Raw genomic sequence first — 25682 nt, forward strand, 5'->3', positions numbered from 1 at the left:
ACGTCTGAGCATACCCCGCCAACTTAGGGAGAACAAAGCGATACCAAAGGGGATGATGGACGGAGCGTTTGAGCAAATCAAACACTCACCCCCAGTGAAATGATCTGGGTTTAATCCATCATCATTCTTTACCTCACTCCACCACCCCAGTTCAGACATGGCCATATGCAAATCAGTCTGACCCTGTGCCCCATGGGAACAGTCCAGCCCGAACTGCCAAGCCATGTCTTCCCTGGACCGGAAACAAGCATCCTGGGACCGGTTTCGGGTTCATAACCCTCATCAGCAAAGGCTATCTTGAATCCAGTGGCAAAGTGAGCAAGGGACCAACGTCTGGGCATACTATTCCAACTTAGGGCGAACAAAGCGACACCAAAGGGGATGATGGACGGAGCGTTTGCGCAAATCAAACACCCACCCCCAGTCAAATGATCTGGGTTTAATCCATTATCATTCTTTAGCTCACTCCACCACCCCAGTTCAGACATGGCCATATGCAAATCAGTCTGACCCTGTGCCTCATGGGAACAGTCCAGCCTGAGCTGCCAAGCCATGTCTTCCCTGGACCTGAAACATGCATCCTAGGACCGGTTTTGGGTTCATAACCCTCATCAGCCAGGCTCTCTTGAATCCAGTGGTGGCAAACTGAACAAGGGCCCCACATCTGGGCATACCCTGCCAACTTAGGGCGAACAAAGCGATACCAAAGGGGATGATGGACGGAGAGTTTGCGCAAATCAAACACCCACCCCCAGTCAAATGATCTGGGTTTTATCCATCATCATTCCTTGGCTCACTCCACCATCCCAGTTCAGACATGGCCATATGCAAATCAGTCTGACCCTGTGACTCATGGGAACAGTCCAGCCCGAACTGCCAAATCATGTCTTCCCTGGACCAGAAACAAGCATTCTGGGACCGGTTTCGGGTTCATAACCTTCATCAGCCAGGCTATCTTGAATCCAGTGGCAAAGTGAGCAAGGGACCAACGTCTGGGCATACTATTCCAACTTAGGGCGAACAAAGTGATACCAAAGGGGATGATGGACGGAGCGTTTGAGCAAATCAAACACTCACCCCCAGTCAAATGATCTGGGTTTAATCCATCATCATTCTTTAGCTCACTCCACCACCCCAGTTCAGACCTGGCCATATGCAAATCAGTCTGACCCTGTGCCTCATGGGAACAGTCCAGCCCGAACTGTCAAGCCATGTGTTCCCAGGACCGGAAACAAGCATCCTGACACCAGTTTCGGGTTCATAACCCTCATCAGCCAGGCTATCTTGAATCCAGTGGCAAAGTGAGCAAGGGACCCACGTCTGGGCATTCCCTGCCAACTTAGGGCAAACAAAGCGATACCAAAGGGGATGTTGGTCGGAGCGTTTGAGCAAATCAAACACTCACCCCCAGTCAAATGATCTGGGTTTAATCCATCATTATTCTTTAGCTCACTCCACCACCCCAGTTTAGACATGGCCATATGCAAATCAGTCTGACCCTGTGCCTCATGGGAACAGTCCAGCCCGAACTGCCAAGCCATGTCTTCCCTGTACCGGAAACAAGCATCCTGGGACTGGTTTCGGGTTCACTACCCTCATCAGCCAGGCTATCTTGAATCCAGTGGCAAAATGAGCATGGGACTCACGTCTGGGCATACCCTGCCAACTTAGGGCGAACAAAGTGATACCAAAGGGGATGATGGACGGAGCGTTTGAGCAAATCAAACACTCACCCCCAGTCAAATGATCTGGGTTTAATCCATTATCATTCTTTAGCTCACTCCACCACCCCAGTTCAGACATGGCCATATGCAAATCAGTCTGACCCTGTGCCTCATGGGAACAGTCCAGCACGAGCTGCCAAGCCATGTCTTCCCTGGACCGGAAACAAGCATCCTGGGACCGGTTTTGGGTTCATAACCCTCATCAGCCAGGCTATCTTGAATCCAGTGGCAAAATGAGCAAGGGACCCACCTCTGGGCATACCCTGCCAACTTAGGGCGAACAAAGCGGTACCAGAGGGGATGATGGACTGAGCGTTTGAGCAAATCAAACACTCACCCCAGTCTAATGATCTGGGTTTAATCCATCATCATTCTTTAGCTCACTCCACCACCCCAGTTCAGACATTGCCATATGCAAATCAGTCTGACCCTGCGCCTCATGGGAACAGTCCAGCCCGAACTGCCAAGCCATGTCTTCCCTGGACCGGAAACAAGCATCCTGGGACCGGTTTCGGGTTCATAACCCTCATCAGCCAGGTCATCTTGAATCCAGTGGCAAAATGAGCAAGGGACCCACCTCTGGGTATACCCTGCCAACTTAGTGCGAACAAAGCGATACCAGAGGGGATGATGGACTGAGCGTTTGAGCAAATCAAACACTCAACCTCAGTCTAATGATCTGGGTTTAATTCATCATCATTCTTTAGCTCACTCCACAATCCCAGTTCAGACCGTGCCACATGCAAATCAGTCTGACCCTGCACCTCATGGGAACAGTCCAGCCCAAACTGCCAAGCCATGTCTTCCCTGGACCGGAAACAAGCCTCCTGGGACCGGTTTCGGGTTCATAATCCTCATCAGCCAGGCTATCTTGAATCCAGTGGCAAAGCAAGCAAGGGCCCTACGTCTGGGCATACCCTTCCAACTTAGGGCGAGCAAAGTGATACCAACGGGGATGATGGACAGATCGTTTGAGCTAATCAAACACTGGCCCACAGTCAAATGATCTGGGTTTAATCCATCATCATTCCTTAGCTCACTCCACCACCCCAGTTCAGACATGGCCATATACAAATCAGCCTGACCCTGTGCCTCATGGGAACAGTCCAGCCCGAACTGCCAAGCCATGCCTTCCCTGGACCGGAAACAAGCATCCTGGAACCGGTTTTGGGTTCATAACCCTCATCAGCCAGGCTATCTTGAATCCAGTGGCAAAGTGAGCAAGGGACCGACGTCTGGGTACACCCTGCCAACTGAGGGCGAACAAAGCGATACCAAAGAAGATGATGGTCGGAGCATTACAGCAAATCAAACACTCACCCCCAGTCAAATGATCTGGGTTTAATCCATCATCATTCTTTAGCTCACTCCACCACCCCAGTTCAGACATGGCCATATGCAAATCAGTCTGACCCTGTGCCTCATGGGAACAGTCCAGCCCGAACTGCCAAGCCATGTCTTCCCTCTACCGCAAACAAGCATCCTGGGACCGGTTTCGGGTTCATAACCCTCATCAGCCGGGCTATCTTGAATCCACTGGCAAAGTGAGCAAGCGACCTACGTCTGGGCATACCCTGCCAACTTAGGGCGAACAAAGTGATACCAAAGGGGATGATGGACGGAACGTTTGAGCACATCAAACACTCACCCCCAGTCAAATGATCTGGGTTTAATCCATCATCACTCCTTAGCTCACTCCATCACCCCAGTTCAGACATGGCCATATGTAAATCAGTCTGACCCTGTGCCTCATGGGAACAGTCCAGCCCGAACTGCCAAGCCATGTCTTCCCTGGACCGGAAACAAGCATCCTGGGACCGGTTTCGGGTTCATAACCCACATCAGCCAGGTTATCTTGAATCCAGTGGCAAAATGAGCAAGGGACCCACCTCTGGGCATACCCTGCCAACTTAGGGCGAACAAAGCGATACCAGAGGGGTTGATGGACTGAGCGTTTGAGCAAATCAAACACTCACCCCCAGTCTAATGATCTGGGTTTAATCCATCATCATTCTTTAGCTCACTCCACCACCCCAGTTCAGACATTGCCATATGCAAATCAGTCTGACCCTGCACCTCATGGGAACAGTCCAGCCCGAACAGCCAAGCCATGTCTTCCCTGGACCGGAAACAAGCCTCCAGGGACCGGTTTCGGGTTCATAATCCTCATCAGCCAGGCTATCTTGAATCCAGTGGCAAAGTGAGCAAGGGCCCCACATCTGGGCGTACCCTGCCAACTTAGGGCGAACTAAGCGATACCAACGGGGATGATGGACAGATCGTTTGAGCTAATCAAACACTCAGCCCCAGTCAAATGATCTGGGTTTAATCCATCATCATTCCTTAGGTCACTCCACCACCCGAGTTCAGAACTGGCCATATGCAAATCAGTCTGACCCTGTGCCTCTTGGGAACAGTCCAGCCCGAACTGCCAAGCCATGTCTTCCCTTGACCGGAAACAAGCATCCTGGAACCAGTTTGGGTTCATAACCCTCATCAGCCAGGCTATCTTGAATCCAGTGGCAAAGTGAGCAAGGGACCCACGTCTGGGCATACGCTGTAAATTTAAGGCGAACAAAGCGATACCAAAGGGGATGATGGATAGAGCGTTTGAGCAAATCAAACACTCACCCCCAGTCCAATGCTCTGGGTTTAATCCATCATCATTCTTTAGCTCACTCCACCACCCCAGTTCAGACATGGCCATATGCAAATCAGTCTGACCCTGTGTCTCATGGGAACAGTCTAGCCCGAGCTGCCAAGCCATGTATTCCCTGGACCGGAAACAAGCATTCTGGAACCGGTTTCGGGTTCATAACCCTCATCAGCCTGACTATCTTGAATCCAGTTGAGGTTCTGGACTTTTAAGAGTCCAGAGGTGTCAGGGAAACAACACCCGAAGACCCCTGAGTTCCTCCTGTCTCGGTGCACAAATAACAGAGACACGGGCTTCTCGATGGCGGCGTCAAAGACCAAGGTTTATTTACTGCAGGGACACAGAAATCATAGGAACCACACAGAGGCAGAATCTACGAGGCTGTTCAAATTGCATTAAGTGGGTTGCTTCTTAAATACAAGAAAAATGTCTTGGGGCAACATTACACGAATATTTCTCATGCCTAACCCGGTATCCCAAACAGACAATAAATAAATATCAAACAATGATTAGTTGTGGGTTCTCGGTGTTCAATCAGATCCTCTCGACAGTTTTTCATTCTCTACTTGATCCTCCCCATCATAAAAATCGTAACCTCCCCATTGTAAAAGCCCAGAAGGAAAGGAGCAGAGCCAGGTGCAAAGGATTGAAATGTAGGATAAGAGGTGTTTATGGATCATAAACGGGCAGGGCAATCGTCTTCGGCCTTTCAGTCAGGACAACGGACACGAGAACCAGTATAGCAGGACTGGCCTCAGGCAAGGGAGGCAGCTTGATTCTGCCTAGTCATGTAGCGTCAGCCTTTCTCGGGGCTCGAGTTTACGTGTCCTTAACAAGGTGACTCTGCCGGGGTCATCGTCCGTTCATTGACTATGTGAGGGCAAGAAACAAGATGGATGCCGTAACTAAAATGGATGCCGTGACTTTTAGAGAGAATGCCCTAGTTTCCAGTGAATTCGTGCTAGTTGCGCAGCGAAAACACTGTCACGTATACAATGGATCGTTTGCGGTTCATTGGTACCAAAATCGTGTCAGTACTATGATACCGAATTCACAGGTTCGAATCGCTACAGAACCTCAGACCGTCCTTTTGCCCTTACATAGGCAACAACTCACTCTATGTCAATGTCAGAGTCCAGTTATATGTTCATCAGGTCACTGATATGTTGTTGTAGCATTACTCTATCCCGTGGCGTATCCCTGAAAACAGGTGGTCTCCTTACGCATGATGAAACACAAACGCTACATAAGGCAGGGCCACACTGAATAATGAGACAGCACGAGAATAAAAATACTAACGTAACACCAATGACCATTAGAACCTTCCACCCCCATGCAGATAACAGGTTCCAGAACCATCCCATTAGTGGCCAGTCACCTTCCTCTACGTGAATGGAGTCGGAGATTTTGTGTAACTTAGAGATGGCCTTGTATACTGTTGGCGCATTATCTGGGATAAAAACGCAGCAACTTGATTGGATCATTTTGCATACCCCACCTCGATCTGCAAGTAATACGTCAAGAACCATACGGTTCTGTAACGTCATGAGGCGATCCGCTTGAAGCTCAGCTGTCAGGTTACTAAGGGCACCTGTAGTTTCAATAATGGTGGATTCAACTACTCGTGTTAGTTGACGCAGGTTTCTACTGTTGACCATAGGCCCCCAGAACGGGAGGAAACCTTTGAAAAAGTCTCCTGCTTCTTGGCCAGCAGTATCCTCTTTACTGAATACACCTCTCACAACTCTCGTTTTGTGATAATCCGGTGCAGCAGTGTATGTCGGAGGTAACAGTTGAGCGATATAACATGAGCCTGAGAAGTCAGCGGGCAGCCATGTATATGCTCTGTCTTGACAAACAAAATAGGTACCCTTAGCGGCTAAGAATGCAGGGGAAGATTGTGACGGGAACACGTATGTTTCAATGCAGTCACTCTTCCCCAGTCGAGCCTTCGGATTCCTCCCATTCCCTTGCAAACAGACCTGACCTTGGTGGGGTACGACCCAGATCGGAGTTGAGCTCTTACGTTTGTTCTCACCCAGAGTAATGCCATATTCTGTAATGTTCCACCCCATGTAGACTCTCAATTCATCCTTGGGAATGTACGGAGTATTAGTGACATCTCTCACCATATCAGTGATTCCTTTCACCAAGGCTCTATTAGCAGAGTTATACCGGGTGGAACGCGGAGGTCGTGGAGGGTAGGTCTCTAGAGCATAGGCGAACATGGTCTGAAATGCCCAGAATGATCCATTATAACTGAAAGGCAGAACCAAATAAGGGATGCCCTTGTCCATGGTATGTGGTATCAGGCCACATACCCAGCAGTTTGTTGTGTTAACCACTAATTGATGTTGGTGCAAGAGCTGAATGAAAGTGTTATTTATAAACTCAGAGCGTCGAGCTTGCTTGTGAGCAGGAAAAGGTTGGAAAGAGTGAATAGTACCAATAGTTGGGGAAACAGAAATATGGGGAGATACTGTGGACGTAACAGGTGCAAAGATCAATTGAATACCGAAATTAATTCCGCCTACTAGAGTTATAAAAACAATCAGAAGTGTTAGGGCACACTGCATTAGAAAACATTTACTATACAATATGTCATATAATTTTGTCTTGTGCACATTTATGACTTTAACCCGTCGTAATTCAGGAAGCTCCATCTTCTACAACCGTTCGCAACGGATGGTTTGTACCTGTTAGAAACTTACCTCTGTTTATCCTGGGAGTTCCCAAGACAAATAGAAGAAACCGACCTAATGTCTGATTCCCTGTAAATTAAAACAAGGCACACGTTACGACCCTACGGTAACCCAGATGGCAAGGTGAAAAGAAACAAGAACATTCTAGCAAACTTCCTGATTGACTGGAATGCAGTATGATCAAAACATTTTTACAGTCTTTAAACAGAAGGGCAATAATGCAATGTCATTAGTTCATAACATGAGAACGTAGATTATATCTGTACTTTCCGGGTCTTGTTTGGTCTTGAAATAGCTGGTCCACAGGTGCAGAAATGTTCGATTCCACAGAGGACAAGTGTTCACTTTGTGCAATACTTGGTTCAGGATTCAAAGGAGCGGTTTCTGCTGAGGTGCCAAAGTTCTGTGTTTCGGTTCGTGGATGGTCCGTTAGGTACTCTGCATCACTGAAAGGGATGTGCCTAGGAACAGGTTCTGTTTCGGACACACCAATTCCTCGTCTAACCCAGTTGTCATAGGGGAGTGGAAGAGGGACACGCTTTGTGTGGCTGGCGTGCACCCAATTCTTCCTTCCAGCTAGCCGTACTGCAGTTCTGGTTACGAGGAGGACCTGAAACGGGCCCACGAATCTTGGCTGAAGGTTTCGGGTGCGTTCAAAGTTCCGCACCACAACCTGGTCGCCTGGTTTCAACGTATGGCCTGGACTCTCCGGCAGTTTAGGCAAGGATTCGAATACCTGTTGATGAATAAGGCTTAGTTTAGCAGTCAAGTCATAAAGGTTATCAATCAACATTGGGTATTCGATCTGTTTAAATTCCTTTGGCCTAGGGACTCCCCAAACATTAGCAGGACGACCGAACACAATCTCATATGGGCTAAGCCCTACTCGAGAGTGTACAGTTGCTCTGGTGGACAGTAAAGCTAAAGGCAGTGCGTCTGGCCAAGAGAGACCAGTGGAAGCTTGAATTTTCGCAAGTTTCAGCTTCAGGGTACCATTGTATCCTTCCACCAAACCTGCTGACTGTGGATGATTCGCACTGTGGAATTTTTGTACAATTCCTAGACCCGTACACACACTCTTCATAACTTTCCCTACAAACTCACTTCCGTTGTCTGACCAAACAATCCGTGGCATACCATACCTAGGGAAGTACTCTTTGAGGAGGATTTTGGCAGTGGACATGGCAGTGTTATCCTTTAGTGGGTATGCCTCAATCCATCTTGAAAAGGCACATACTACCACTAGGACATACTTAAGATTGTTACACCTGTCCATGTGGATATAGTCCAATTGAATCACTTCAAAGGGACAAGAAGGGGGAGCAAAATGACCAGTTGGGGTTGGGGTTCCCTTGCCAGGATTATGCATCAGGCATACCATGCAGTTTTTCACCACTCTTTCCGCACACTTAGTAATTCCATCGTTCTTCCATACTGGAGCTAACATTTTACAGATCCCTTTCGAACTGATGTGCGCCGTTCCATGTGCCATCGTGACTACCGCAAGTACATACGCGTTGGGTAACATCCAACGTTGCTGCTCAGACAGATCAATCCAACATCCACTTGGATCCATTTTACCCGTTTTCTCCTTCCATTCATTCTTCTCATTTTCAGTTGCCTCATTTTGGATTGCTTTCACACTGTCAATCGTATTCTCACACATTCCTGATTCAGCAATCCATCTTGCAGACGTTGCAACATACATTCGGCTCGTCATGTTCTTGGCCGTCTCTTTGGCAACCTCATCGGCAAATGCATTCCCTCGGCCAACATCATCCGTAATCTTTCGATGAGCACTGCACTTCACAATCGCAACTTCATTCGGTAGGGTCAGGGATTCCAATAGATCGCTGACTAGCTGTCCATGTTGGATCTTAGTTCCATGGGACGTGAGAAAACCTCTTTCTTTCCAGAGACGCCCAAAATTGTGTGCGACGCCAAAGGCGTACTGGCTATCAGTAAACACATTCACTCTCTTTCCCTCAGCTAAAACACACGCTCTTGTCAATGCAATTAATTCTGCTGCTTGGGCAGAATTCTGACTCACTCTTGCAGCCTCAACAATCGTACTCAAAGTCGTAACTGCATACGCGGCCGTCACGTCACCATTCTGGAGTTTAAAGCAGGACCCATCGACATATAACGTGCCGTCTGGGTCTGATAACGGAGTATCCTTTAAATCAATTCTACCTTTTGTCTCTTCTTCAGTTCTGAAACAACAATCGTGGGGCTCTGAATCACTCGACTCCTGAGTAGTCGGCAACAGTGTTGCTGGATTCAATATGTTGCATCGCTTGATCTGAATGTGACTTGCCAACAGTGTCAGCTCGTAGCCTGATAATCTAGCACTGGTGAGGTGCTGAGTTTTCGTTCGATTCATGAGTGTATCCACAGCATGTGGAACCATGACTACTAGCATGTTGTTCATGACTAATCCAGCAGACTGTCGAATAGACACTGCGGCTCCTGCCGTGGCTCTCAAACAACTTGGCAACGCTCTGGCTACCGGATCTAATGTGGATGAAAAATATGCACAGGGCCGCTGTTTGTCACCAAATTGTTGCGTTAATACACTCAATGCACAACCTTCTCTTTCATGGACATATAAAGTAAATGGCTTACTGTAGTCAGGAGTACCCAACACAGGAGCTGAACACAGCGCATTATGTAAGTCAGAGAAGCTCTGTTGACATTCGTCAGACCATGGCAAAGGGCTTGGAACACCTTTTCCAGCCAGGGCTACCAATGGTTTCGCCATGAGAGAAAAATTTGGGATCCATTGCCTACAGTAGGACGTAATACCCAAAAACGCACGCACTTCTCTTTGTGTGCTTGGTACAGTCATCTGCGAAATTGCTTTGATTCTCTCTGGGGTCAACCTTCTTCCCTCCTTTGACAAAAGATGACCTAAGTAGGTCACTTCTTGGCAACAATATTGCAGTTTAGAAGGTGACACCTTGTGATGTAAGTCTGACAAGTGATGCAATAAAGAAATTGTAGCTGCTTTGCAAGTTTCCTTGTCGTCAGCGGCTAATAAAAGATCGTCTACGTATTGGATCAGAGCAACACCATGAGGAAGTACAAGAGCCTCTAATTGACTTTTTAATGCTTGGCTATAAATTGAAGGGCTTTCACAATAACCTTGTGGAGCGCGTTTGAATCTGAAACTGCGTCCTCCTAAGGAGAAACCAAAAATGTCCCTACTTTCTTCCGCTATCGGAATGCTGAAAAATGCATTTTTCAAGTCGATCACCGTAAACCATGATGCCGATGCAGGAATCAACGTCAACAATGCGGTGATATCTGGTACCACTGGGAACTGTGGGATCACAATTTTATTTACCTCTCTGAGGTCAATCACCAATCTGTAGATTGGAGGTTTGGAAGGGTCAGTGCGTTTCAAAATCGGCAGGACAGGACTATTGCAGACGTTTCCTCTAGTTTCCTCAATCACGTCTTTCTGTATCAAGTCTTTCACAATCAGCAAGAGTGCTTGTTCACCTTCATTTGAAATCCGATACTGTGGGATTCGTGGAAATTTAACATTAGCTTTCAGACTTACCACGTAAGGGGGAATTTCCAAGAGGCCTACATCGTTTGGACCAGTCGCCCAAAGAGTATCAGGGAGAGAACGTAGCTCCGGTGGGAGCCTGTTCATCGACATGTACATCGGAGAGATTACTCTTTTTCCTAATGTGAGCTGTACTCCCGAAGGAGAACAGTACAGTGTCGCATGCAGGCGTTTCAACAGGTCTAAACCAAGGAGATTCTCATTACAACCAGTAGTTAGGATAAGGGGTGCTTCTAACTTGCATGGCCCAACAGAGATAGATAAAGGTTTGGACACAGGATTGTGAACAGGGGCGCCTGAGAAACCTACTGAAGTGTTCGTTAAGCCGGACAAAGGTGCGCCAGGGAGTTTTGCATGCATGATTGAGCTTTTTGCCGCACCAGTATCCAACAGAAATGGTTCGACCACGCCTGAGGTAGCTACTGCGACATAAGGTCCACTCTGATCAACTGGAACCGATACTACTCCCTCTCTCTGCCTGTGGCTGTCCTATTGGTCGCTTCTATGAATCTCTTCATTATGATCGTAGTAATCTTCAACATGGTACTGCGGAGATCTACCTGGCTGTGTAGGTTGTACATTTCGTTGGTCGAAATAATTCAATTGGCGATCAGCCTGTGGTGTCATTGTACCACGTCCTCTACCTCTAGGAGCTTGCATAAACCCAACATGACCTCTCTGTGCTGGGACACCACTAGTTTGTGGGTGTAGTACTGGACACTCATTCTTATAATGACCCTCCTTTTTACAATAGGCGCACTGATTCCATGCTAACTGTTGTCGGGGTAAACTATAATTAAATCTCTGGGCCGTCCCTTGCTGAAATTGTGGCTGCTGTTGAAACTGGGGTCGCTGCTGTGAATCTGACTGATTTGAACGAGGCGGATATGCCTGTTGCAAAAGGACTTTAGTTTTTAAATCTTTCGTTTTCTTTTCTGACTTTTCCTTTTCTTCTTTCTCTCTATTCTCATAATACTGTGCAGTTGCAAGTATCTGTGCTGTCGTCGACACTGCCCATGCACTTTCAGAATCCTTTAACTTGTTACTAAGCTCAGGTAGTAAATTAAACACGAACTTGTCAACAAACAACCTCTGACCTCCCTCGGTACTCATATCTTGCCCACTGTGGTCTACGAAAGTCTCTTCAAATCTAGTGAAGAAGTCAGAGACGCTTTCGTCCTTCTTTTGCTTGCATGCTGATAGTTTATCCCAATTTACTCGTAACGCTGGCATCAGCGTTTTCATCAGGTTAATTATTCTGCCAGGTAAGTCAGCAATCAGAGGTTCGGGTTTAGCTCCGCCAACCTGCTGTGCGTCTGCCGCTACGATAGCTGCCCAATCACCTCCTAAGGCGACTGGGTGGTTCTCTTGTCGAATCTTAGCCCATATAGGCTGTGGTACTACATTACCAAATAGCATTTCAATGTCTGCCAAATTCATGATACACGCTTGGACTGTCTGCGTTAATTCTTTGTAATAACCAGCAGGATTCTTACGAGGGTCTGGTAATGCTTGTTTTACTGCTAATACTTCAGCCCGTTTCCAAGGAATGTGTATCCACACTCTCTGGAATTGTGCCGGTGCAGCCAAAATACCCAGAGCCGCATCAGCTTGAACTGCATCACGCCATATCGGTGGAACTTCCCTCATCGGATATTGACCTCGTCTTTTCCTAGTTATCGGTGTACCATCAGGGTCTCTTGTCGCCCTAAAAGGGGACTCATCCCGATAGGCTAAAATCAATTCTATCGCTCTCCCTACTTCTGAACCTATCACCATTCCTGCGGCGAATTTCTGCTGAATATTTATTAAATCCGAGGGGGCGGAATCTAAGTCATCATCTTCCCATTCTTCACGCACAAGAGAACACATCACGTCAAAAACATAACGTTGAGTCGGTTCATTCCATTGCATAAATGTGTCCAACACTCTTCGTGCATCATACTTCGCAGCCTTCGACATCCACCTAAGAGCTGTCGAATCTAACGTGTCTCGTTCCTCTGGACCAGGAAGCTGGCTACGTCTCTGTATAGAGTCAGAAACGGGGGTCCCAATTAAAGACCTGTAGAGAGGAGTTAAGATATTAGTTACAGAGTCGGTTATCTTCCGACGAACGGAAAGCGGAGTCAGAATGACAGGGCTTGGGGACAGGGCAGCTGAAGCAGATGAAGTAGTAAGGGTAGGAGTAGTAGGTAAAGCAGTTTGCGAAACGATAGGCAAAGGCGGAATAGGCGACCCAGGGAGAGGAGGTGCCGTAGGATCATTGATCACGGGAAAGATAGGAGCTGGATTCAAAGGAAGTGGAGCACCTATTCCATGCTGACCAGCAGCTGGCTGTACAACAGGTAGTAACTGTGGTGCTGTAATACCCTGTGCATACGGTGGAGGTGAACTCAACAGATAAGATAACAGAGGGTCCTTTTCAGGGTCCTCTATCGGCTTAGCAGGACAAGATGGCAATACAGGGTAACATTTATCAATTGCCAAATTGTGTTTTCTATTTTCTATCTCTATTGCTTTCTTGGTCTCGTTGACATGCAGCTGCCTAGCAGACTCCATCAAGGTCAACCCTTTCTCTTTCTGTTCTTTCTTCGTTTTCCTAATTTCTCTCTGTTTGGCTTCTTTGCGCCATACGCGAAAAGAATCAAACATTGCCGGCCGGGATTTTCTCTTAAACAACTTCGTTTCTAAATTATCTAGAATTTCTGTTTCGAAACTACCATGCGGTGGCCAACTAAGGACACCATCTTTCTTGGTATAACGGACCCATACTTCATTATACGTAATAGGACCCACACCATGTTTACAATAGAGCTCATATGTAGGAGTCCCAACCGGAGGAACCAAACACGAGTCCTCCAACCGTGAATCCCCGTTGCAACGTAACCAGGACAAAAAACAATTGTTACCCTTAGTCATGACTACAAGGACAAATTCCAACCAAAATGTGCAGAGAACTTAGGCCTACCAAAATGAACCAATACCAAATACAAAGATTATCTTACCAAGAGCAACCAATGATAATCTACAAATCCAAAACAAACGTATCCAAATAACCAAGCTGAGCACAACCCACTTAATACTTAACTGAAATGTGGAAGACGTCACCAAGGAGAACCCGTCTACGTCTCGCCGTACTAAGGTCTGCACCTCGGGTCCAAGACAGGGCGACAGTCAAGGCAGCGGACCTCTGTAGCCGGCTGGGAACTGGAACCCTCGTGGAAGAGATCGTCGGGCCACTTTTACGACATGCAGGGATCGATGAAGCGGGGTACCTCCCTCCGGAATCTTCACACGAAACTTCTCGAACTTTTCAGGCTTTGGACCGGTACCGGATGACGTCGCCCCACATTGGGCGCCAATTTGAGGTTCTGGACTTTTAAGAGTCCAGAGGTGTCAGGGAAACAACACCCGAAGACCCCTGAGTTCCTCCTGTCTCGGTGCACAAATAACAGAGACACGGGCTTCTCGATGGCGGCGTCAAAGACCAAGGTTTATTTATTGCAGGGATACAGAAATCATAGGAACCACACAGAGGCAGAATCTACGAGGCTGTTCAAATTGCATTAAGTGGGTTGCTTCTTAAATACAAGAAAAATGTCTTGGGGCAACATTACACGAATATTTCTCATGCCTAACCCGGTATCCCAAACAGACAATAAATAAATATCAAACAATGATTAGTTGTGGGTTCTCGGTGTTCAATCAGATCCTCTCGACAGTTTTTCATTCTCTACTTGATCCTCCCCATCATAAAAATCGTAACCTCCCCATTGTAAAAGCCCAGAAAGAAAGGAGCAGAGCCAGGTGCAAAGGATTGAAATGTAGGATAAGAGGTGTTTATGGATCATAAACGGGCAGGGCAATCGTCTTCGGCCTTTCAGTCAGGACAACGGACACAAGAACCAGTATAGCAGGACTGGCCTCAGGCAAGGGAGGCAGCTTGATTCTGCCTAGTCATGTAGCGTCAGCCTTTCTCGGGGCTCGAGCTTACGTGTCCTTAACAAGGTGACTCTGCCGGGGTCATCGTCCGTTCATTGACTATGTGAGGGCAAGAAACAAGATGGATGCCGTAACTAAAATGGATGCCGTGACTTTTAGAGAGAATGACCTAGTTTCCAGTGAATTCGTGCTAGTTGCGCAGCAAAAACACTGTCACGTATACAATGGATCGTTTGCGGTTCATTGGTACCAAAATCGTGTCAGTACTATGATACCGAATTCACAGGTTCGAATCGCTACAGAACCTCACAGTGGCAAAGTGAGCAAGGGACCCACGTCTGAGCATACCCCGCCAACTTAGGGAGAACAAAGCGATACCAAAGGGGATGATGGACGGAGCGTTTGAGCAAATCAAACACTCACCCCCAGTGAAATGATCTGGGTTTAATCCATCATCATTCTTTAGCTCACTCCACCACCCCAGTTCAGACATGGCCATATGCAAATCAGTCTGACCCTGTGCCCCATGGGAACAGTCCAGCCCGAACTGCCAAGCCATGTCTTCCCTGGACCGGAAACAAGCATCCTGGGACCGGTTTCGGGTTCATAACCCTCATCAGCCAGGCTATCTTGAATCCAGTGGCAAAGTGAGCAAGGGACCAACGTCTGGGCATACTATTCCAACTTAGGGCGAACAAAGCGACACCAAAGGGGATGATGGACGGAGCGTTTGCGCAAATCAAACACCCACCCCCAGTCAAATGATTTGGGTTTTATCCAACATCATTCCTTGGCTCACTCCACCATCCCAGTTCAGACATGGCCATATGCAAATCAGTCTGACCCTGTGACTCATGGGAACAGTCCAGCCCGAACTGCCAAACCATGTCTTCCCTGGACCAGAAACAAGCATTCTGGGACCGGTTTCGGGTTCATAACCTTCATCAGCCAGGCTATGTTGAATCCTGTGGCAAAGTAAGCAAGGGCCCCACATCTGGGCATACCCTGCCAACTTAGGGCGAACAAAGTGATACCAAAGGGGATGATGGACGGAGCGTTTGAGCAAATCAAACACTCACCCCCAGTCAAATGATCTGGGTTTAATCCATCATCATTCTTTAGCTCACTCCACCACCCCAGTTCAGACCTGGCCATATGCAAATCAGTCTGACCCTGTGCCTCATGGGAACAGTCCTGCCCGAACTGTCAAGCCATGTGTTCCCAGGACCGGAAACAAGCATCCTGACACCAGTTGCGGGTTCATAACCCTCATCAGCCAGGCTATCTTGAATCCAGTGGCAAAGTGAGCAAGGGACCCACGTCTGGGCATACCCTGCCAACTTAGGGCAAACAAAGCGATACCAAAGGGGATGTTGGTCGGAGCGTTTGAGCAAATCAAACACTCACCCCCAGTCAAATGATCTGGGTTTAATCCATCATTATTCTTTAGCTCACTCCACCACCCCAGTTTAGACATGGCCATATGCAAATCAGTCTGACCCTGTGCCTCACGGGAACAGTCCAGCCCGAACTGCCAAGCCATGTCTTCCCTGGACCGGAAACAAGCATCCTGGGACTGGTTTCGGGTTCATTACCCTCATCAGCCAGGCAATCTTGAATCCAGTGGCAAAATGAGCAAGGGACTCACGTCTGGGCATACCCTGCCAACTTAGGGCGAACAAAGTGATACCAAAGGGGATGATGGACGGAGCGTTTGAGCAAATCAAACACTCACCCCCAGTCAAATGATCTGGGTTTAATCCATTATCATTCTTTAGCTCACTCCACCACCCCAGTTCAGACATGGCCATATGCAAATCAGTCTGACCCTGTGCCTCATGGGAACAGTCCAGCACGAGCTGCCAAGCAATTTCTTCCCTGGACCAGAAACAAGCATCCTGGGACCGGTTTCGGGTTCATAACCCTCATCAGCCAGGCTCTCTTGAATCCAGTGGCAAAATGAGCAAGGGACCCACCTCTGGGCATACCCTGCCAACTTAGGGCGAACAAAGCGATACCAGAGGGGATGATGGACTGAGCGTTTGAGCAAATCAAACACTCACGCCAGTCTAATGATCTGGGTTTAATCCATCATCATTCTTTAGCTCACTCCACCACCCCAGTTCAGACATTGCCATATGCAAATCAGTCTGACCCTGCGCCTCATGGGAACAGTCCAGCTCGAACTGCCAAGCCATGTCTTCCCTGGACCGGAAACAAGCATCCTGGGACCGGTTTCGGGTTCATAACCCTCATCAGCCAGGTTATCTTGAATCCAGTGGCAAAATGAGCAAGGGACCCACCTCTGGGTATACCCTGCCAACTTAGGGCGAACAAAGCGATACCAGAGGGGATGATGGACTGAGCGTTTGAGCAAATCAAACACTCAACCCCAGTCTAATGATCTGGGTTTAATCCATCATCATTCTTTAGCTCACTCCACAACCCCAGTTCAGACCGTGCCACATGCAAATCAGTCTGACCCTGCGCCTCATGGGAACAGTCCAGCCCAAACTGCCAAGCCATGTCTTCCCTGGACCGGAAACAAGCCTCCTGGGACCGGTTTCGGGTTCATAATCCTCATCAGCCAGGCTATCTTGAATCCAGTGGCAAAGAAAGCAAGGGCCCCACGTCTGGGCATACCCTTCCAACTTAGGGCGAGCAAAGTGATACCAACGGGGATGATGGACAGATCGTTTGAGCTAATCAAACACTCGCCCACAGTCAAATGATCTGGGTTTAATCCATCATCATTCCTTAGCTCACTCCACCACCCCAGTTCAGACATGGCCATATACAAATCAGCCTGACCCTGTGCCTCATTGGAACAGTCCAGCCCGAACTGCCAAGCCATGCCTTCCCTGGACCGGAAACAAGCATCCTGGAACCGGTTTTGGGTTCATAACCCTCATCAGCCAGGCTATCTTGAATCCAGTGGCAAAGTGAGCAAGGGACACATATCTGGGTACACCCTGCCAACTGAGGGCGAACAAAGCGATACCAAAGAAGATGATGGTCGGAGCATTACAGCAAATCAAACACTCACCCCCAGTCAAATGATCTGGGTATAATCCATCATCATTCTTTAGCTCACTCCACCACCCCAGTTCAGACATGCCCATATGCAAATCAGTCTGACCCTGTGCCTCATGGGAACAGTCCAGCCTGAACTGCCAGGCCATGTCTTCCCTCTACCGCAAACAAGCATCCTGGGACCGGTTTCGGGTTCATAACCCTCATCAGCCGGGCTATCTTGAATCCAGTGGCAAAGTGAGCAAGGGACCCACGTCTGGGCATACCCTGCCAACTTAGGGCAAACAAAGCGATACCAAAGGGGATGATGGACGGAGCGTTTGAGCAAATCAAACACTCACCCCCAGTCAAATGATCTGGGATTAATCCATCATCATTCTTTAGCTCACTCCACCACCCCAGTTCATAACTGGCCATATGTAAATCAGTCTGACCCTGTGCCTCATGGGAACAGTCCAGCCCGAACTGCCAAGCTATGTCTTCCCTGGACCGGAAACAAGCATCCTGGGACCGGTTTCGGGTTCATAACCCTCATCAGCCAGGCTATCTTGAATCCTGTGGCAAAGTGAGCAAGGGACCCACGTCTGGGCATACCCTGCCAACTTAGGGCGAACAAAGTGATACCAAAGGGGATGATGGACGGAACGTTTGAGCAAATCAAACACTCACCCCCAGTCAAATTATCTGGGTTTAATCCATCATCATTCTTTAGCTCACTCCTCCACCCCAGTTCAGACATGGCCATATGCAAATCAGTCTGACCCTGTGCCTCATGGGAACATTCCAGCCTGAACTGCCAAGCCCGGTCTTCCCTGGACCGCAAACAAGCATCCTGGGACCGGTATCAGGTTCATAACCCTCATCAGCCAGGCTATCTTGAATCCAATGGCAAAGTGAGCAAGGGACCCACGTCTGGGCATACCCTGCCAACTTAGGGCGAACAAAGCAATACCAAAGGGGATGATGAACGGAGCGTTTGAGCTAATCAAACACTCACCCCAGTCAAATGATCTGCATTTAATCCATCATCATTCTTTAGCTCACTCCACCACCCCAGTTCAGACATGGCCATATGCAAATCAGTCTGACCCTGTGCCTCATGGGAACAGTCGAGCCCGAACTGCCAAGCCATGTCTTCCTTGGACCAGAAACATGCATCCTGGGACCGGTTTCGGATTCATAACCCTCATCAGCCAGGCTATCTTGAATCCAGTGGCAAAGTGAGCAAGGGACCCACGTTGGGGCATACCCTGTCAACTTAGGGCGAACAAAGCGATACCAAAGGGGATGATGGATGGATCGTTTGAGCAAATCAAACACTCACCACCACTCAAATAATCTGGGTGTAGTCCATCATCATTCTTAAGCTCACTCCACCACCCCAGTTCAGACATGGCCACCAGTCTGACCCTGTGCCTCATGGGAACAGTCCAGCCCGAACTGCTAAGCCATGTCTTCCCTGGACCGGAAACAAGCATCCTGGGACCGGTTTCGGGTTCATAACCCTCATCAGCCAGGCTATCTTCAATCCAGTGGCAAAGTGAGCAAGGGACCCACGTCTGGGCATACCCTGCCAATTTAGGGCGAACAAAGCGATACCAAAGGGGAAGATGAACGGAGCGTTTGAGCTAATCAAACACTCACCCCAGTCAAATGATCTGCATTTAATCCATCATCATTCTTTAGCTCACTCCACCACCCCAGTTCAGACATGGCCATATGCAAATCTGTCTGACCCTGTGCCTCATGGGAACAGTCGAGCCCGAACTGCCAAGCCATGTCTTCCCTAGACCATAAACAAGCATCCTGGGACCGGTTTTGGGTTCACAACCCTCATCAGCCAGGCTATCTTGAATCCAGTGGCAAAGTGAGCAAGGTACCCACGTCTGGGCATACCCTTCCAACTTAGGGTGAACAAAGCAATACCAAAAGGGATGATGGACGGAGCGTTTGAGCAAATAACACACACACCCCAAGTCAAATGATCTGGGTTTAATCCATCATCATTCTTTAGCTCACCCCACCACCCCAGTTCAGACATGGCTATATGCAAATCAGTCGGACCCTGTGCCTCATGGGAACAGTCCAGCCCGAACTGCCAAGCCATGTCGTTCCTAGACAAGAAACAAGCATCCTTTGACCAGTTTCGGGTTCATAACCCTCATCAACCAGGCTATCTTGAATCCAGTGGCAAAATGAGCAAGGGACCCACGTCTGGGCATACCCTGCCAATTTAAGGCGAACAAAGCAATACCAAAGGGGATGATGGACAGAGCGTTTGAGCAAATCAAACACTCACCCCCAGTCCAATGCTCCGGGTTTAATCCACCATCATTCTTTAGCTCACTCCACCACCCCAGTTCAGACATGGCCATATGCAAATCAGTCTGACCCTGTGCCTCATGGAACAGTCCAGCCCGAACTGCCAAGCCATGTCTTCTCTGGACCGGAAAAAAGCATCCTGGGACCGGTTTCGGGTTCATAACCCTCATCAGCCAGGCTTTCTTGAATTCAGTGGCAAAGTAAGCAACGGACCCACGTCTGGGCATACCCTGCCAATGTTGGTCGGAGCGTTTGAGCAAATCAAACACTCACCCCCAGTCAAATGATCTGGGTTTAATCCATCATCATTCTTTAGCTCACTCTACCACCCCAGTTCAGACATGGCCATATGCAAATCAGTCTGACCCTGTGCCTCATGGGAACAGTCCAGCCCGAACTGGCAAGCCATGTCTTCCCTGGACCGGAAACAAGCATCCTGGGACCGGTTTCGGGTTCATAACCCTCATCAGCCAGGCTATCTTGAATCCAGTGGCAAAGTGAGCAAGGGACCCAAGTCTGGGCATACCCTGCCAACTTAGGGCGAACAAAGCGATTCCAAAGGGGATGATGGACGGAGCGTTTGAGCAAATCAAACACTCACCCCAGTCAAATGATCTGGATTTATTCCATCATCATTCTTTAGCTCACTCCACCATCCCAGTTCAGACATGACCATATGCAAATCAGTCTGACCCTGTGCCTCATGGGAACAGTCTAGCCCGAGCTGCCAAGCCATGTCTTCCCTCGACCGGAAACAAGCATCCTGGGAACAGTTTCGGGTTCATAACCCTCATCAGCCAAGCTATCTTGAATCCAGTGGCAAAGTGAGCAAGGGCCCCAAATCTGGGCATACCCTGCCAACTTAGGGCGAACAAAGCGATACCAACGGGGATGGTGGACAGATTGTTTGAGCTAATCAAACACTCACCCCCAGTCAAATGATCTGGGTTTAATCCATCATCATTCCTTAGCTCACTCCTCCACCCCACTTCAGACATGGCCACACGCAAATCAGTCTGACCCTGTGCCTCATGGGAACAGTCCAGCCCGAACTGCCAAGCCATGTCTTCCCTGGACCAGAAACATGCATCCTGGGACCGGTTTCGGATTCATAACCCTCATCAGCCAGGCTATCTTGAATCCAGTGGCAAAGTGAGCAAGGGACCCACGTTGGGGCATACCCTGTCAACTTAGGGCGAACAAAGCGATACCAAAGGGGATGATGGATGGATCGTTTGAGCAAATCAAACACTCACCACCACTCAAATAATCTGGGTGTAGTCCATCATCATTCTTAAGCTCACTCCACCACCCCAGTTCAGACATGGCCACCAGTCTGACCCTGTGCCTCATGGGAACAGTCCAGCCCGAACTGCCAAGCCATGTCTTCCCTAGACCATAAACAAGCATCCTGGGACCGGTTTCGGGTTCATAACCCTCATCAGCCAGGCTATCTTCAATCCAGTGGCAAAGTGAGCAAGGGACCCACGTCTGGGCATACCCTGCCAATTTAGGGCGAACAAAGCGATACCAAAGGGGATGATGAACGGAGCGTTTGAGCTAATCAAACACTCACCCCAGTCAAATGATCTGCATTTAATCCATCATCATTCTTTAGCTCACCCCACCACCCCAGTTCAGACATGGCCATATGCAAATCAGTCGGACCCTGTGCCTCATGGGAACAGTCCAGCCCGAACTGCCAAGCCATGTCGTTCCTAGACAAGAAACAAGCATCCTTTGACCAGTTTCGGGTTCATAACCCTCATCAACCAGGCTATCTTGAATCCAGTGGCAAAGTGAGCAAGGGACCCACGTCTGGGCATACCCTGCCAATTTAAGGTGAACAAAGCAATACCAAAGGGGATGATGGACAGAGCGTTTGAGCAAATCAAACACTCACCCCCAGTCCAATGCTCCGGGTTTAATCCACCATCATTCTTTAGCTCACTCCACCACCCCAGTTCAGACATGGCCATATGCAAATCAGTCTAACCCTGTGCCTCATGGAACAGTCCAGCCCTAACTGCCAAGCCATGTCTTCTCTGGACCAGAAAAAAGCATCCTGGGACCTGTTTCGGGTTCATAACCCTCATCAGCCAGGCTTTCTTGAATTCAGTGGCAAAGTAAGCAACGGACCCACGTCTGGGCATACCCTGCCAACTTAGGGCAAACAAAGCGATACCAAAGGGGATGTTGGTCGGAGCGTTTGAGCAAATCAAACACTCACCCCCAGTCAAATGATCTGGGTTTAATCCATCATCATTCTTTAGCTCACTCCACCACCCCAGTTCAGACATGGCCATATGCAAATCAGTCTGACCCTGTGCCTCATGGGAACAGTCCAGACCTAAATGCCCAGCCATGTCTTCCCTGGACCAGAAGCAACCATCCTGGGACCGGTTTCTGGTTCATAACCCTCATCAGCCAGGCTATCTTCAATCCAGTGGCAAAGTGAGCAAGGGACTCACGTCTGGGCATACCCTGCCAATTTAGGGCGAACAAAGCGATACCAAAGGGGATGATGAACGGAGCGTTTGAGCTAATCAAACACTCACCCCAGTCAAATGATCTGCATTTAATCCATCATCATTCTTTAGCTCACTCCACCACCCCAGTTCAGACATGGCCATATGCAAATCTGTCTGACCCTGTGCCTCATGGGAACAGTCGAGCCCGAACTGCCAAGCCATGTCTTCCCTAGACCAGAAACAAGCATCCTGGGACCGGTTTTGGGTTCACAACCCTCATCAGCCAGGCTATCTTGAATCCAGTGGCAAAGTGAGCAAGGTACCCACGTCTGGGCATACCCTTCCAACTTAGGGTGAACAAAGCGATACCAAAAGGGATGATGGACGGAGCGTTTGAGCAAATAACACACACACCCCAAGTCAAATGATCTGGGTTTAATCCATCATCATTCTTTAGCTCACCCCACCACCCCAGTTCAGACATGGCCATATGCAAATCAGTCTGACCCTGTGCCTCATGGGAACAGTCCAGCCCGAACTGCCAAGCCATGTCATTCCTAGACAAGAAACAAGCATCCTTTGACCGGTTTCGGGTTCATAACCCTCATCAACCAGGCTATCTTGAATCCAGTGGCAAAGTGAGCAAGGGACCCACGTCTGGGCATACCCTGCCAATTTAAGGCGAACAAAGCAATACCAAAGTGGATGATGGACAGAGCGTTTGAGCAAATCAAACACTCACCCCCAGTCCAATGCTTCGGGTTTAATCCACCATCATTCTTTAGCTCACTCCACCACCCCACTTCAGACATGACCATATGCAAATCAGTCTGACCCTGTGCCTCATGGGAACAGTCCAGCCCAAGCTGCCAAGCCATGTCTTCCCTCGACCGGAAACAAGCATCCTGGGACTGGTTTCGGGTTCATAACCCTCATCAGCCAGGCTATCTTGAATCCAGTGGCAAAGTGAGCAAGGGACCCACCTCTGGGCATACCGTGCCAACTTAGGGTGAACAAAGCAATACCAGAGGGGATGATGGACGGAGCGTTGGAGCAAATCAAACACTCACCCCCAGTCAAATGATCTGGGTTTAATCCACCATCATTCTTTAGCTCACTCCACCAACCCCAGTTCAGACATGGCCATATGCAAATCAGTCTGACCCTGTGCCTCATGGGAACAATCCAGCCCGAACTGCCAAGCCATGTCTTCCCTGGACCGAATACAAGCATCCTGGGACCGGTTTCGGGTTCATAACCCTCATCAGCCAGGCTACCTTGAGTCCAGTGGCAAAGTGAGCAAGGGACCCACGTCTGGGCATACCCTGCCAACTTAGGGCGAACAAAGCAATACCAAAGGGGATGATGGACGAAGAGTTTGAGCATATCAAACACTCACCCCCACTCAAATGATCTCGGTTTAATCCATCATGATTCTTTAGCTCACTCCACCACCCCAGTTCAGACATGGCCATATGAAAATCTGTCTGACCCTGTGCCTCATGGGAACAGTCCAGCCCAAACTGCCAAGCCATATCTTCCCTGGACCAGAAACAAGCATCCTGGGACTGGTTTTGAGTTCATAACCCTCATCAGCCAGACTATCTTGAATCCAGTGGCAAAGTGAGCAAGCGATCCACGTCTGAGCATACCCCGCCAACTTAGGGAGAACAAAGCTATACCAAAGGGGATGATGGACAGAGCGTTTGAGCAAATCAAACACTCACTCCCAGTCAAATGATCTGGGTTTAATCCATCATCATTCTTTAGCTCACTCCACCACCCCAGTTCAGACATGGCCATATGCAAATCAGTCTGACCATGTGCCTCATGGGAACAGTCCAGCCCGAACTGCCAAGCCATGTCGTTCCTAGACAAGAAACAAGCATCCTTTGACCGGTTTCGGGTTCATAACCCTCATCAACCAGGCTATCTTGAATCCAGTGGCAAAGTGAGCAAGGGACACACGTCTGGGCATACCCTGCCAATTTAAGGCGAACAAAGCAATACCAAAGGGGATGATGGACAGACCGTTTGAGCAAATCAAACACTCACCCCCAGTCCAATGCTCCGGGTTTAATCCACCATCATTCTTTAGCTCACTCCACCACCCCAGTTCAGACATGGCCATATGCAAATCAGTCTGACCCTGTGCCTCATGGAACAGTCCAGCCCGAACTGCCAAGCCATGTCTTCTCTGGACCGAAAAAAAGCATCCTGGGACCGGTTTCGGGTTCATAACCCTCATCAGCCAGGCTTTCTTGAATTCAGTGGCAAAGTAAGCAACGGACCCACGTCTGGGCATACCCTGCCAATGTTGGTCGGAGCGTTTGAGCAAATCAAACACTCACCCCCAGTCAAATGATCTGGGTTTAATCCATCATCATTCTTTAGCTCACTCTACCACCCCAGTTCAGACATGGCCATATGCAAATCAGTCTGACCCTGTGCCTCATGGGAACAGTCCAGCCCGAACTGCCAAGCCATGTCTTCCCTGGACCGGAAACAAGCATCCTGGGACCGGTTTCGGGTTCATAACCCTCATCAGCCAGGCTATCTTGAATCCAGTGGCAAAGTGAGCAAGGGACCCACGTCTGGGCATACCCTGCCAACTTAGGGCGAACAAAGCGATTCCAAAGGGGATGATGGACGGAGCGTTTGAGCAAATCAAACACTCACCCCAGTCAAATGATCTGGGTTTATTCCATCATCATTCTTTAGCTCACTCCACCATCCCAGTTCAGACATGACCATATGCAAATCAGTCTGACCCTGTGCCTCATGGGAACAGTCTAGCCCGAGCTGCCAAGCCATGTCTTCCCTCGACCGGAAACAAGCATCCTGGGAACAGTTTCGGGTTCATAACCCTCATCAGCCAAGCTATCTTGAATCCAGTGGCAAAGTGAGCAAGGGCCCCAAATCTGGGCATACCCTGCCAACTTAGGGTGAACAAAGCGATACCAATGGGGATGGTGGACAGATCATTTGAGCTAATCAAACACTCACCCCCAGTCAAATGATCTGGGTTTAATCCATCATCATTCCTTAGCTCACTCCTCCACCCCACTTCAGACATGGCCACACGCAAATCAGTCTGACCCTGTGCCTCATGGGAACAGTCCAGCCCGAACTGCCAAGCCATGTCTTCCCTGGACCAGAAACATGCATCCTGGGACCGGTTTCGGATTCATAACCCTCATCAGCCAGGCTACCTTGAATCCAGTGGCAAAGTGAGCAAGGGACCCACGTTGGGGCATA

The sequence above is a fragment of the Triturus cristatus genome, chromosome 3_2 (genome assembly GCF_964204655.1).
Source record: "Triturus cristatus chromosome 3_2, aTriCri1.1, whole genome shotgun sequence".
Lineage (NCBI taxonomy): Eukaryota > Metazoa > Chordata > Amphibia > Caudata > Salamandridae > Triturus > Triturus cristatus.